This window comes from Euwallacea similis, chromosome 5 (assembly GCF_039881205.1).
Source record: "Euwallacea similis isolate ESF13 chromosome 5, ESF131.1, whole genome shotgun sequence".
Taxonomy (NCBI): domain Eukaryota; kingdom Metazoa; phylum Arthropoda; class Insecta; order Coleoptera; family Curculionidae; genus Euwallacea; species Euwallacea similis.
Genome location: NC_089613.1, coordinates 1,828,844 through 1,841,546, shown reverse-complemented (window position 1 = coordinate 1,841,546; position 12,703 = coordinate 1,828,844). Strand labels below are relative to the sequence as shown.

Genomic DNA, 12,703 nt, shown 5'->3' with positions numbered 1-12,703 from the left:
TATGTTGTTCTGACCCGCCCGATCCGAGTCTATTCGGGTCTATTCACGAGTGTGACGGAGCTTGATCGAAACTAAAAAGGGTGTATAAAATGAAGCAGTCACGATACACATGATACCAAATTAAATACACCTGTAATTACATTTTTGTATTAGAATATTATATATCAAAAACTGAAAAATCCTCAAATTTGGTTCATGCTGTGAAGAAATAATTCCAAAAAAACATCCATTTGGTGTCAAGGGTCCTTTTCACATATTTAACATTTCCTTTCTCTACCATTAACCGTTCTCAAAGGGCACTAGTGATCTGCAACTGTTAATCTAGATTTATTAATGACACGTGGGATCGAAATTTGATACTGACTTGACTTAACTGAGTCGCAGCTAGGTTGCCGTTGAAGCCAAATTGATGTTTTTGACATTGAGGATAGTAGCAAAATCGTAGCATGACGCGTTCGTCCAATGAAATCCAATCAAAATCCACATGAAATCATTGACGGTATGTGATTTTGTGTTGATTTTTGAAGAAATGTCAAACATGCAATAGGGAGTGATATTTTTGTGTTCAAAAAATCCTTCTAAAATATAAATTAGGGTGTCAAGTCATGCTACGAACGTGAAATCCTGGTTTAGTTCTTTTGTACTGCCTACATTGTTTTATAAACCGTTCAAAAATTGAACGAAAACTTTAAGAAACAATCGAGGTAGATTGCTATTGAATTTTCGTCCACCAAAATACCTCAGCAATCTGGCCCTCGTATACAGTCTAATTTGTGACAATTCACCTCGAATTCCTCCCTATCTTAAGTACACTCACTTTCACACGAAATGCACCACCCAGTAAGAATAATAATTAAGTCTTGTAATTTTGGCAAAATAATGCTTCATAATAGAGTATCAAATGATCAGACTTTCAGTTAAAAGATACAACATTTGATAATGAAAAAATTAATAATAAGTGACATCGCCTCGTACGGCAATGCAAGCACGTACTCTTCGCGGTATGCTTTGCAACAAATGATCAATATCTTCCTGGAGTATTTCATTCCATGCTACCTCAAGATGATGTCGTAGGTCATCCACATTGTTTGGAGGCCTCGGTAAATTTCGAAGACGGCGACTCATCATATCCCAAAGATGTTCGATGGGCGATAGGTCCGGTGACCGTGCAGGCCAAGGCAGTATTTTCAATTGTGCTTCTTCCAGGTATCGTCGAGTAATGTTCGCACTATGTAGTCTTGCATTATCCTGTTGGAAAATGCCATTTGGTAAAGTTCGCATGAAAGGTACTAATACTGGCCTCAGAACATTGTCAATGTAGCGACGTGGGTTTAGGGTTCCTGGAACGAACACAAGAGAAGATCTTCGGCCAACACATACTATCGCATCCCAGACCATAACACTAGGTGTTAAAGCTGTGTGGCTCCTTTCAGAAAATTGCAAATTTCTTCTTTCACCTCGATATCGTCTGACTCTTCTACGACCATCATTGATCCATAAACAAAATCGCGACTCGTCACTGAAGACGGTATTGTTCCATTCATGATTCCAATCAATTCGTTCTTGACACCAGGCCAATCTGGAAGCTTGGTGTTGGGCGGTTAGTGGCAGTCGTAGATTTGGGCGGTATGAATGCAGGCCAAAAGACGAAATTCTTCTGTAAACTGTTGCCATCGACACCCGACGATTTAGAGCTCCCATCCAATCTACTGCAACAGACATTGTTGTTTAAAATCGATCACCAATGGCCATCCATCTAAGAAGTCGATCTTCACGTGCGTTGCTGCTACGGGGAGGACGTCCAGTTGGACGATGTCGCTGAATCCTTTCTTCAGACCATGAAGACCATATTCTCGCAATCGTGGTGTGGTTCCGATTCATTCTTCGGGCAATCTCACGAAAAGAATGTCCACCCTCCTTCATGCCGATAATTCGCCTTCTATCCAAATCCGAAACGTGGGAAAAATTTCGACGCTGTCTCACTGGGGGCATTTTGAGATGTCTTGTTCACAGTTCAACAACAAAATAAACTGATATTTCCATGAAAATATTATTTTATTTATTTAAATTGAATAAAAAATCTAATAAGTCGATGACAAAAAAACCACTAGCATTCTTTCTTTTTTACTGAAAGTCTGATCATTTGATACTCTATTATGAAGCATTATTTTGCCAAAATTACAAGACTTAATTATTATTATTACTGGGTGGTGCATTTCATGTGAAAGTGAGTGTATATGATCAGAAAAGGAAATATAGTTAAACAAGAATGGAATATAAAATCGAAGTGAAGCTTCAAAATTTAGTGCGGGTTTTTGGATAAAAATTGATATATTAAAAATATCAAACTTGACCAGTCGGCTTCGCCAAATAAATGGAATTGGGACATAAGAAACTACACGAGAGAAAGCCATTTTAGAGAAAAATTATTAATGCATTGTAAACTTTACTGCCATCGAGTTCTTGCATAAACCAAGAATTTTACCAATATCCAAATTCTATCTCAACATCTAGATAGAAATTAGCCTTCAACTAAAGTTGACAGTGCACTAATGATTTAGCGCTTAAGTAGCATACGCACTATATCAGATAAAAATGGACTAGTTGATTCGGCTCAATCGGCATATTTTGCTAAGCACTACTCCCATTATGAAATGAGCTCATACAATGATTATGATAAATGAAAATTTTATGGCTGGTATATACTATATCGCTACTATGGAATGTGTCTGAAGAGAACCTATGCATGTGAACCGTGTGTTCTGCTCCGATCGTCGGTTTATGTACCTAGCTCAAATGAGTGATCTACTTATTAAAATTATATTCCCTAAACTAAATTGTAACGGTACTTTATTCTTAACTCTGAACAACAATCTCGGCAACAGTATATCCAAAATCAAAACCATTTTTAAAATCAAAATAAAATGAGGATATGTTTAAGGATTTTCTACTCCTACACCAAAGCGCGAATCCGTAAAATGCCAAAGAAAACAGAGATATATGGAAAAATTTAATCCACGCAACAAGTAATCGACACCCGTTACCACATATATTTTGTGATGCTCAACTTGAACACATCCATATTTCTCACCGAGTCAACGGTGGTGTCCGTACTGTGACAAGACTTTCAAACCTACTAACACGAAATTCACATAATTGGAATATAGATGCGTAGCCTATCCGTTAATCCGCGGCGGACCACAAAATGGTTCGCCGCGGATTAGCGTCAGACGCGGTAGCGTAAGTTCCCCGATGCTGTAGGTGGAGAATTCGTAATGCCCAACCCGATTCATTCGCACCCCTTTATTACTGAAGTCATTGCCCTGCAACAGGCCCTGTACTTACATTTCTAGAAATCTCAACCGGAACGAAGGTGACTTTTCTCAATATGAAAGCTGACCATCATCACAAGCGCCGCCACCCGTCGGCGGTGCCCAATCCCCGCCACTGAATGCAGCAATGCGTCTGACCCCCGTCCCGTCCGAAATTAAGACGCGATGGTCCCTTCCGCGTCCCCAAGGGCCTAAAAAGGGGGGGCACTGCCCCCTTCGCCGCCCCCGCTTGCACCGGGCGCACGTGCGTGCACCGCCGCCACACAGCGACAGCGACAGTGCAAGCCGAACTTCAGTCGTAACCGGACGCGAACCAAGCGATTTCGCGAGACGACCCGACCGACCGATGCTGTTTCAAAGGTACGCGAAAAACGCACACAGACAACCGACCGGAAGGAAGTAGTACCAGTACCCCCTGAAAAAGAACCACTTCACCAGTAAAAGGGGTCCGATCGAGTTTTCGGCACCGGGCCCGCAACCGTTACGATCAAGATTACCGGCTAATTGTCGGCTTGCGATTTTCGGGTTTAGCTGCGACAACTACCCTTATCTTTTCGAATATTTATAATTACCCTTAAATTGGAATTTTTGAATTAGTTTTCGGGATTTGTGTGCCAAACGAACAACCGCGGTCGAACTCTGGTCGGTCTGTCTGTGATGCGTGCACTTTATGTCATCAGTAATATGGATGATGAAAGATCAAAAATCTTTAGTTCAGTAGTGCCCTTATGAGTAATTAGTTAGTTTTTATTGGTGTAATTTTCAGTTGATTGATCGTAATTGGCGGTGTGGTGACAAGGATACATCAGTATTTATGTCTTTCTATTTGCGCATTAGAGTTCCATTAAGGTAATTAAATCTATATTTGTTTAATTTTGCTTTAATACTATATATCACTTCAACCCATCGCATCAGAATAATCAGCGTAAGAATCCTTAGAAAATATTTATATAAGAATCTATCTACCAATTTTGATACGCTATATGACCATAAATTATACCTCTACTTATTATTGTTCTAAGAAGCTCTAAATCCCTCATTTAAAGTGTTTCCGTAGTATTAGTCACATAGAAAGTGCAAAAGCAAAATATACATATCAAAAACCCAATATTTTTCAACGAAAGTATTACCTATATTCTAATTTTATCTAGGTATTTTCTGTGTACAACGATGAAAAATTATGAATTCTTAGCCCACAAAATTTTAAATTTCATATTGATTCTGATATTAATAGTCTTGCAAAAACTGATCGATGGCATCATAGGTGTAAAAATATTAAAGGTCTCAGGATACAAAAATAATTTTTTGAAAAAAATTAATTGACCGACAAATTTACTTCAAAATATCACATGTATTAGCCTGGAAATATCACAAAACTTCGAGTTTAAATTAATGTTTTAATTTATATGGCCGATTTAAAAAACTATAAATAAAGTACCTACCAACTACGTACAAATTCTCCGATCAAGAAAAAATAAAATTAACAAATAATGAAGCGCGAAATTGCGTAAAATGTGCTTAATTTGATGAAAGTCAAGCTCAAGACCGTATTATAATGTGAAACTTCTACTTACATATATTTTTAATGGGTTTGGAATAGCAAAAATCCACCTAATACAATAATTCTGTATATTACCTATTATAATTTTCTCGGAAACTGCTTTTAAGCTGAAAAATGTGAGTAAGATATGTTAGGTAACGTAACTTACGCATGGGTTAAAGTAATCTGGCAAGGTCAATTATAAAATATTGTCGCACCTTTAATAAAATAATTTACCATAACAGCAATGATAACGAAATTATTTTTATTGCCCTATATAATCTTTTTAGGCAAATAGTACTTTTAAATAAGACACACGTTGAGTTTCCAGAATTTAGATAAAAAATAAACCACATGAAAATGAAAAATAACCCAATTAAAGATTAAAAGAAGGCAAAAATTATAAAGTTGATCACCATTCACCATGGCTATCTTGGTTTTACCTCATTCACTTCTCCGTTATAATGATATAATTTTTTTAGATTGAATAAAATCGCAAGGAGTTAGGTCTGGAGAGCGTGCAGGCCAAGGAAGTCAATCATCAATCATGAAGGCAAAAAACCACCAAGAATCAAATGAAAAAACAGTATTACCTTCGTTTTGCATCTTTTGATCTTTTTTTTACAATTTTTTCTTCTCACCTCCGTCTTTTTCGGATAACCTACTGGTAAATATTGGTGTTTAAAATGATAGCGTTACTAATCTTTATGCTGCCGTCTTAATGTAAAATCAAATACTTACTCGAACCGAAATAGCAATGGTAACGAAGATGTCAGCAAAGAATATTAGGTAGGGTGCGCATATTAATTAAAATGAAGAATGTAATTAGCTGAGGTAACATTTTGAATTTATGTTCGCATTAGAATCATATCAGAATCTTCTCAGTTGCTTAGTTGGGAAAAATATTATGGGTATAATATTATGTATTAAATCAGTACCTACGTCTTTTGGTACATTATTTAAAATCTTCTCTCCTTCAAAATATGCCCTCACTATCAGGAAGCACTTTATCAAATTTATGGACGTTTCATTTCTCTGGTTTTCTTAAAAGAATATTTGAAACCAACAAAGAAAAGCAATTGTATACAATGTAACATAATATTGCTTATTTTGTTTTTGATGATTTAATTCCTTATGAAAAGAAGTATGCGTAGTTAACGAATTTTTCCTTTATTACCATTTCTGAATTCAATCAGGAATAACATGATCGATTAGCAGCTTTATAACCTTTCAAAAATACGACATTGCTAATTTAACCAATCTTATATTTTCAATAGCCTTTGAGATCAGAAAAGGTATTTTAAGCGTTTAATCCATTTTACATCTCTATGTGTTATATGGCACTATAATTATTGAAGTTTTCTACTCATGTGCAGGAAAATACAGTTTTCTGTACACGAGGTGTGGATTGAATGCAAGTCATCTAACTTCATAACTGAGTTAGCAAAATTGGACCAATCGCAACAATTTTTCGAGAAATCTCGCGTTTTCCCTAGAATTCCAATCGGTGGGGAAACTGTGGAACTACTTTTTTCCGCACTAGTGTAGTAAAGTATTATTTTCTAATGCAGAACGGTCTTAATTATGTACTACTGTTATTATTTGCTCAATATTGTGTTAGTGACAATTGATGTTTTGTCTATAACAATTGCAAACTAAAGTTTAAACTCGAATACGTAAATGGAGCTACTTATAGCTGAAATGAGGATTTGGTCAATCTCACAATTTGGTTTGATGCAAGATAAGAATAATAATGGGGTCCAAATTTGAACTATGGGAATTTCAGTTACTATCTTATACACTTTCTCATTAGAGAATATTGAGATAGCTTTAAGTGAATTTTATACTGTTCGTTATCATTTTCTCGTAAGTATATGTTTTGATGACGATCTTTTAATTTTATTAATAATTATAACTAGATTATGCTAAAGAGGCATGAAATACCACTCAACTCAAGGCACTCCACTGTGCCTTACCGATGGTCTCCAAGTACGAGTATGCTAAAGTTTATTCCGAATCTATGGACTTTTCAATTGATATCCTATTTAGGTGTTCTGATCCAATTACTGCCCTGTCGAACAAATCAAATCCGTGTTTGGCAATTGCTGAGCATTCACACAGAACGTGCGTCATGGTCTCCTCCTCCTCACAACACAGTCAGGATTTCAATTCCTCAGAGATAGTCGATGAGATGCCCATTCTATGCAAGTTAGCTAAGGGTAGCCGTTCTATGTAAACCTCCATGGCAATTCTCACTTGTTGCCTATTTACCTATATCAGGGAACTTTCTCCTCCCATGGTCCGATCCGGAACCTCTTAAAGAGCCTCATACCTGGTAAGTTCTTGCACATCTTGTGGAATCTCCACATCCTAGTCGTCGCGGGCGTTTGTACCTTCACTCCCCACAAAATAAGAGTGGTAAACAGTAACAATTAGTCTACGAGTATCAACGACCACAGGATAGATCCTCGTGTGGAGGGCCCCTCATCATTCTAAATGTCACCTTGAGCAATATATAAAGTGGTTGCAATGATTCAGGATTTCAGCATATTTTGGATTCATTTAGTAACTTTCGATTCAACTCCTCATGCTTTTATTGCATCGAATAGTGATTTTAACAGTGTATTGAGAAACGCTCCTACTACGTCCAAGAAAATTCCCACCGCCAATCTCTTCAAGTTCAATTATTAACTGATCTTTGCCATCAGGGGGTAAGGGCCAATTCTGCCGATTTGTTAGTTTGACATGCTGCTGTCCAGTTTCAAGAGCACCCTCTTTTAGGCATCCGTCCAGCAACTTTCCCAAACTCTTTTCAAGAAATAACGAGATACACATACAAGTTCTCTAATTCGCGAGCAGAAAAGGAATCTTTTCCTCATCCGGATGCCCGAATTCTCCATTAGTCATTCTTGTGCTAGACTTTGATCTCGAGACATGTTTACATTTGTCTTATGTTGCAGAGTATATTAAAAAAAAACAAGGACAGAAGCAAAAAGTCTCCCTTGCAGTTGCGCTCAGTTTGATCTGAACGGTACAGCTGAATCTAATATTAAATTCTTGAGAATAGGTACTGCTATTGATTTAACTACCTGATTTAATGATACGTTCTTGGAGTAATCGATAATTTGTTATCATCGACGCGTTGACATACAGTTTCGATTATTGATTAAATTTATTTGTTGAATCACTAATGTTGGGTCAAAGAAATCATTGGTTTTACATAATTAATTTATTGTTGACTTTTTAAATATATCTTTTTTATTTTTCACATTAGATAATAAAGTAAAAAATAATGAATAATTGAACAATCGAAACGAGAAATATTAACACTTAGCACCACTTCACATATTTTTAATTAAATGCGCATGCGCATAGTTTACGCACTTTTCTGAGTGCGCAAAGTGATCTTTTTTAACGTCAATAATAGGAATGAATTTATTTCTTGTGGAATCTTACAAAGTTTTAGAGCGAAAAAGAGTACCATAGGTACTTATTATATCATTATATATAGTATATATTTCGTCACAACCTATCATCACAGTAATCACAATTTATCGCCGAATGGAAAATTTACATATCGTAGCACGCGCAATGTGTGGCATCTTAACTAATTACAATTCCATCCAATTAGCATGTAAATCGTGTCACACTATCGTCGATCAAAATAAGCGGATGATCGCAATTAAAACACTTCCCATATACAAAATAAGCCCAAATGATGTCACTTGCTCGAAAAATTATCTATAATCGGTTTTTGTGTTAAGGAAGAGCGAGCTGTAAGAACAAATTGCCGATACATGCACGCAAGTACCCATATACGGCCGAATCATAGAGGAACGCCGGTATAAAACGTAATAATCGTGTTTTAATGACTAAATTGTTTTAAGATAGTGGTTTACGTGTCATAAAACCTGACAGAGATTCTGTGGGATTTGTCGAGAACCAGTAAGAAGTAACACACAATGATGCATGAATTCATATAAAGTGCGACGACTCGTTTGAGGATATTCACTATGTTATACAAGATTTATGAATGGGAACGGATATTTTCTTGAACTCAAAGTTTTTAAGCTTCTTTTTGAATTTATCTCGCCAAGAAACAATGTATAATCTCTAAATATACAAAATCGGTCAAAAAGGCACGACATAGCAGAATTCATTTTTTCCAATATACCTTTTCTCAACATCGAGTTCAATAAGAAATTAAACAGTAATCGTACAACACACCTCATACTTAAAAATGACTCATACCGAGTCGTCAAAATTATTTTTTACTGCGCATAGTGGGCAAATTTCGATGTTCGTATAAGGGATCTCGGTAACTCCAAGAGGTAAAGGCAAAGGAATATAGTACTCAAATCGTAATCTTCGGTCCATACTAGTTCCCGCACGTCACACTTCATTTTGAATTAAAAAAACTCCCCTTCTAATGATGCCTGAATCAACCACTACTTATATTTAAAAAATATAGGAATATATGTTTATAACTGAAAAATTTATCGAATTATAAAAATTTCGTTGACATCAATATTATCTATTCAAAAAAGTGTCATGTTAATGTAACAATTGTATTTATATAGCAAACGTAATAACTAAATGACGAGGATTTATCGAAAATAGCTAGTATGGAACCGAAAATGGCCAATATGGAAAGTAGCTCGAAACCAAAGAACGATCGAAAATTTTTTATCACTCCACTAGACCGCAAAAAATACATCAATAGTGTTCTATTAGTTTTTTTCTAGCTCCTATAATTACTCGAATTTCCTATATGAACATCGACCGATATGGATATTGACCTCCCTGTACATTCCTAAGTAATTCGCTAAATTATTAAGTATAGTACAAATCATGTAACTTTTTATTCACGTCACAGGCTTCATATGAGCACTGATGTCACATCTTTTCAAAATTAATATGTTGCAGGAATTTGTCAGGTATTGGTATAACGCTATCAATATTTAGCGGTGTTTAACAGTATTGTTAGATTCAGAACAAATATTACCATAGTAATGAGCAAAAAAGTAATAATAATCTTTGCTGCTAAAACATTAACAAATCTAAAGGCACATTAATTTGGTTAATGATATGTCTATGGACGTTTTATGAGGAAATGTTCTGAATAAACACATTTAAAAAAGTATATTTAATCACTAAAACACTAAAAAAAATTTCTGATTCACTTAAATAATCATGAAAAACAATAAAATATAAGTGAGACTTTCTAATTCTCTTTACTACTACTAGCTCCTTACATCGACTGTTTAAGAACTTGGTCATTACACCAACAATAACAGTAACGACACCGATAATAAATAACCAAGAGCACTATTTCAATTCTAAAAAGAACAAATTCTTACCGCCAAAGTTGATGAACAAAGAAAACAAGGGTTTAAAACACTAAAAACAACAAAAGCTAACGAAAATTGACGCTTTTAGAATATCGGCTGTCAGGTCAACTGGGAAACGTCAATAAATTAAGTGGCAATCATACTTGTCATATTACGTAAAGCGCCTCCGAATAGTTGCATTTTGTGACGTGAATAAAAAGGTTCGTGATTTGTACTATATGTATATACATTTTTACAAAATGATGTTGTTTGTGATCGTGCATTTTATTTTTAGCATTAAGGCTGCTTTTTCATTATTTTATTATTGAATCAATTAGGTAAATTTCAGAAATTTGCTTTGCTGTTTCACCATCACCATTAGTAAGCACCCAGTAGTGAACGCCACTTCGAGTGACTATTATATAGAAAACCAACGCTGGTAATTTATTTGACTTCTGTAGATTTAACGCCCTTTTCCTTACGTTTTGTAATACCTCTTCCTGTGTGCAATACTCGCAACAAAGACTATTAATCACAAGTTTAAATGGTTCACATAATACAGAAAGCGTCGAGAAAAATTAAAACGTACAAGTGGCTTGACACCGCTTAATGTTGCGAGCGAGAAACTGCAGAATTGGACCATTAGCGAAGTCACGACGAGATATTTTCGACTTCACAACCTGTCTAGTTGAGTGAGAACCACCGCGGGGGTGCTCGTATTAATCAGCTACACCATTTTAGTACTTGATTGAGCGGCTTTTATATTTTAATTGAATCGAGCTTACTACTGTTATATTCCTTAAAGCTTTCTAGATTTCCGCACTAAATTAAGCACTACTGTCTAACACGTACCCCAGTCGAACTGGACGGTCAATACCGAGGGCGGCTTGACACCTATGACTCATTGACTTCTTTGGGCGGAGCGATTTTCCCCAGTTTTATGCCAAATGGAAACAGTTGCAATGGCTGCCAAAATCGAACTTTATTTGAGCCGTTCACAACGCGAAGTGTTTCACTAAATGTGTTCTCTAATGGTAGAAGGCATTCATCGAGTCAAGTAGATTGATATTTTTATGAAATTACGTGACTAAACTTCAAACTGGAAAATCATTAAAACAAACTGACTTGACTTTTCTATCGAAAAAATGTATATTAAGCGTTTTCCAAATGACCTATTTGATGAAAATTTCATCCTCATGAGGTTAGTTCAGGTTTATTTAACGCGCTTTCTTTGACAGAATTTCGTCTTGGAAATTTCAAAAAATAATTCGGCCATTGTATTTTGGAAAAATTCAGGTTTGTTCAGTTTTTTTTATTAATTTTGGTACTTATTTATCGAGTTTCCTCTTAATATACTGACTATTTTATCTCGGAAATTTAAGGTTGTTTCGGATTTGTTCTAGTTAGCTCTACCGTTCAGAAATTCTTATCAAGGAGTTCCAAAACCTTGATTATTCTAATGTACGCAAATCAGAATTTTTCGACTTTGACTAATCAGTTCCCTGTTTGCTGGAATCTATTCTGAGAATTTCACACGCTTTGATTAGTTTTGGAAAAAGAACTTCAGGTTAGTTCGGCTCGCACGATTAACGCATCTTGTAATTTGCAAAAAACTTTTTTAAATGACACTCCCTTTCGTTATTAAAATTAACAAATGGATTTCCTCATAAACCTACTCTTGGGAGACTTCAATATACTTTATTGAGGTTTGTAGATCATAAAAAAAATCATCATTAAAGGCACTATTCTGAGAAAAATAGAATTTAGTTCCTAAACCTTTAATAATTAATGCTTTCAATAATTAAAGTTCATCTTAGGATAGTTATTTTTTCAAAATACCTGTAAAGTGTAAATCCCGAAGCAACTTGAGGTGAAGTGTGCTGCTCAAGATGCGAAGTAAACTGAGTTAACCCGATTTCAAAATGTCTCTTTTCAAACTGTGTAGTTTTGGAAACCTGATGGAAACTAAATTTCAAGCAGTAGGTACTTTTTCGAACTATGGAACTTTGATAATTCGATTTAATATGGACTATAAAGGGTGATTCCAAGTCGATATTTTTTTTTTAACTGTGTGTAGAAGTCGATAAAACAACATTTTCAAAAAATTTAAAAATAATAAAGCTACATCAATTTACCACAAAATGCATTATTCAATGATTTAAAAATAATTCAAGGATATTATAAAGCAAAATTTTTAAATGCGGCTAAAAGGCTTAAGGGCTAAAAATTTTTCACAGATAAGAATCCATTCAGACCATTTTATTAAAGCAGCATTTTCATGCTTATAGAGCAATAAGTTTTACAAACGACGAAAATATGACGAATTTCACAGAGCTTGACCTCTGCTTCGATTTTACGTTAGTTTTGACTTAAAAATAAAAAAATATATTGCTTGAAAATATGGATATCTTTAAAAGGAAATTGCCTTGAAATGAGAATTTCATTGGTCTGTTAAATTTGATATTTCGACAATGAAACATGTATGGTATTTCATTCTTATA

At 35.2% G+C, this 12,703-nt stretch overlaps 1 protein-coding gene across 6 annotated transcripts in view; it reads left to right on the top strand.

Moving 5' to 3' along the window:
• The window catches only part of LOC136409178 (GDNF-inducible zinc finger protein 1-like), a 79,158-nt gene that overhangs the window by 20,211 nt on the left and 46,244 nt on the right, over window positions 1-12,703 (top strand). For 2 of the 6 annotated variants that reach the window (XM_066390523.1, XM_066390522.1), the window contains exons 1-2: window positions 3,601-3,692; window positions 4,099-4,181. The exons of 2 other annotated variants lie outside the window; for them this stretch is intronic. The gene's annotated coding sequence lies outside the window, so the exon portion shown is untranslated. Of the gene's footprint in view, window positions 1-3,586; window positions 3,693-4,098; window positions 4,182-12,703 lie in introns of those variants that run through there. 2 more of the 6 variants (XM_066390521.1, XM_066390520.1) reach the window with 2 other exon arrangements.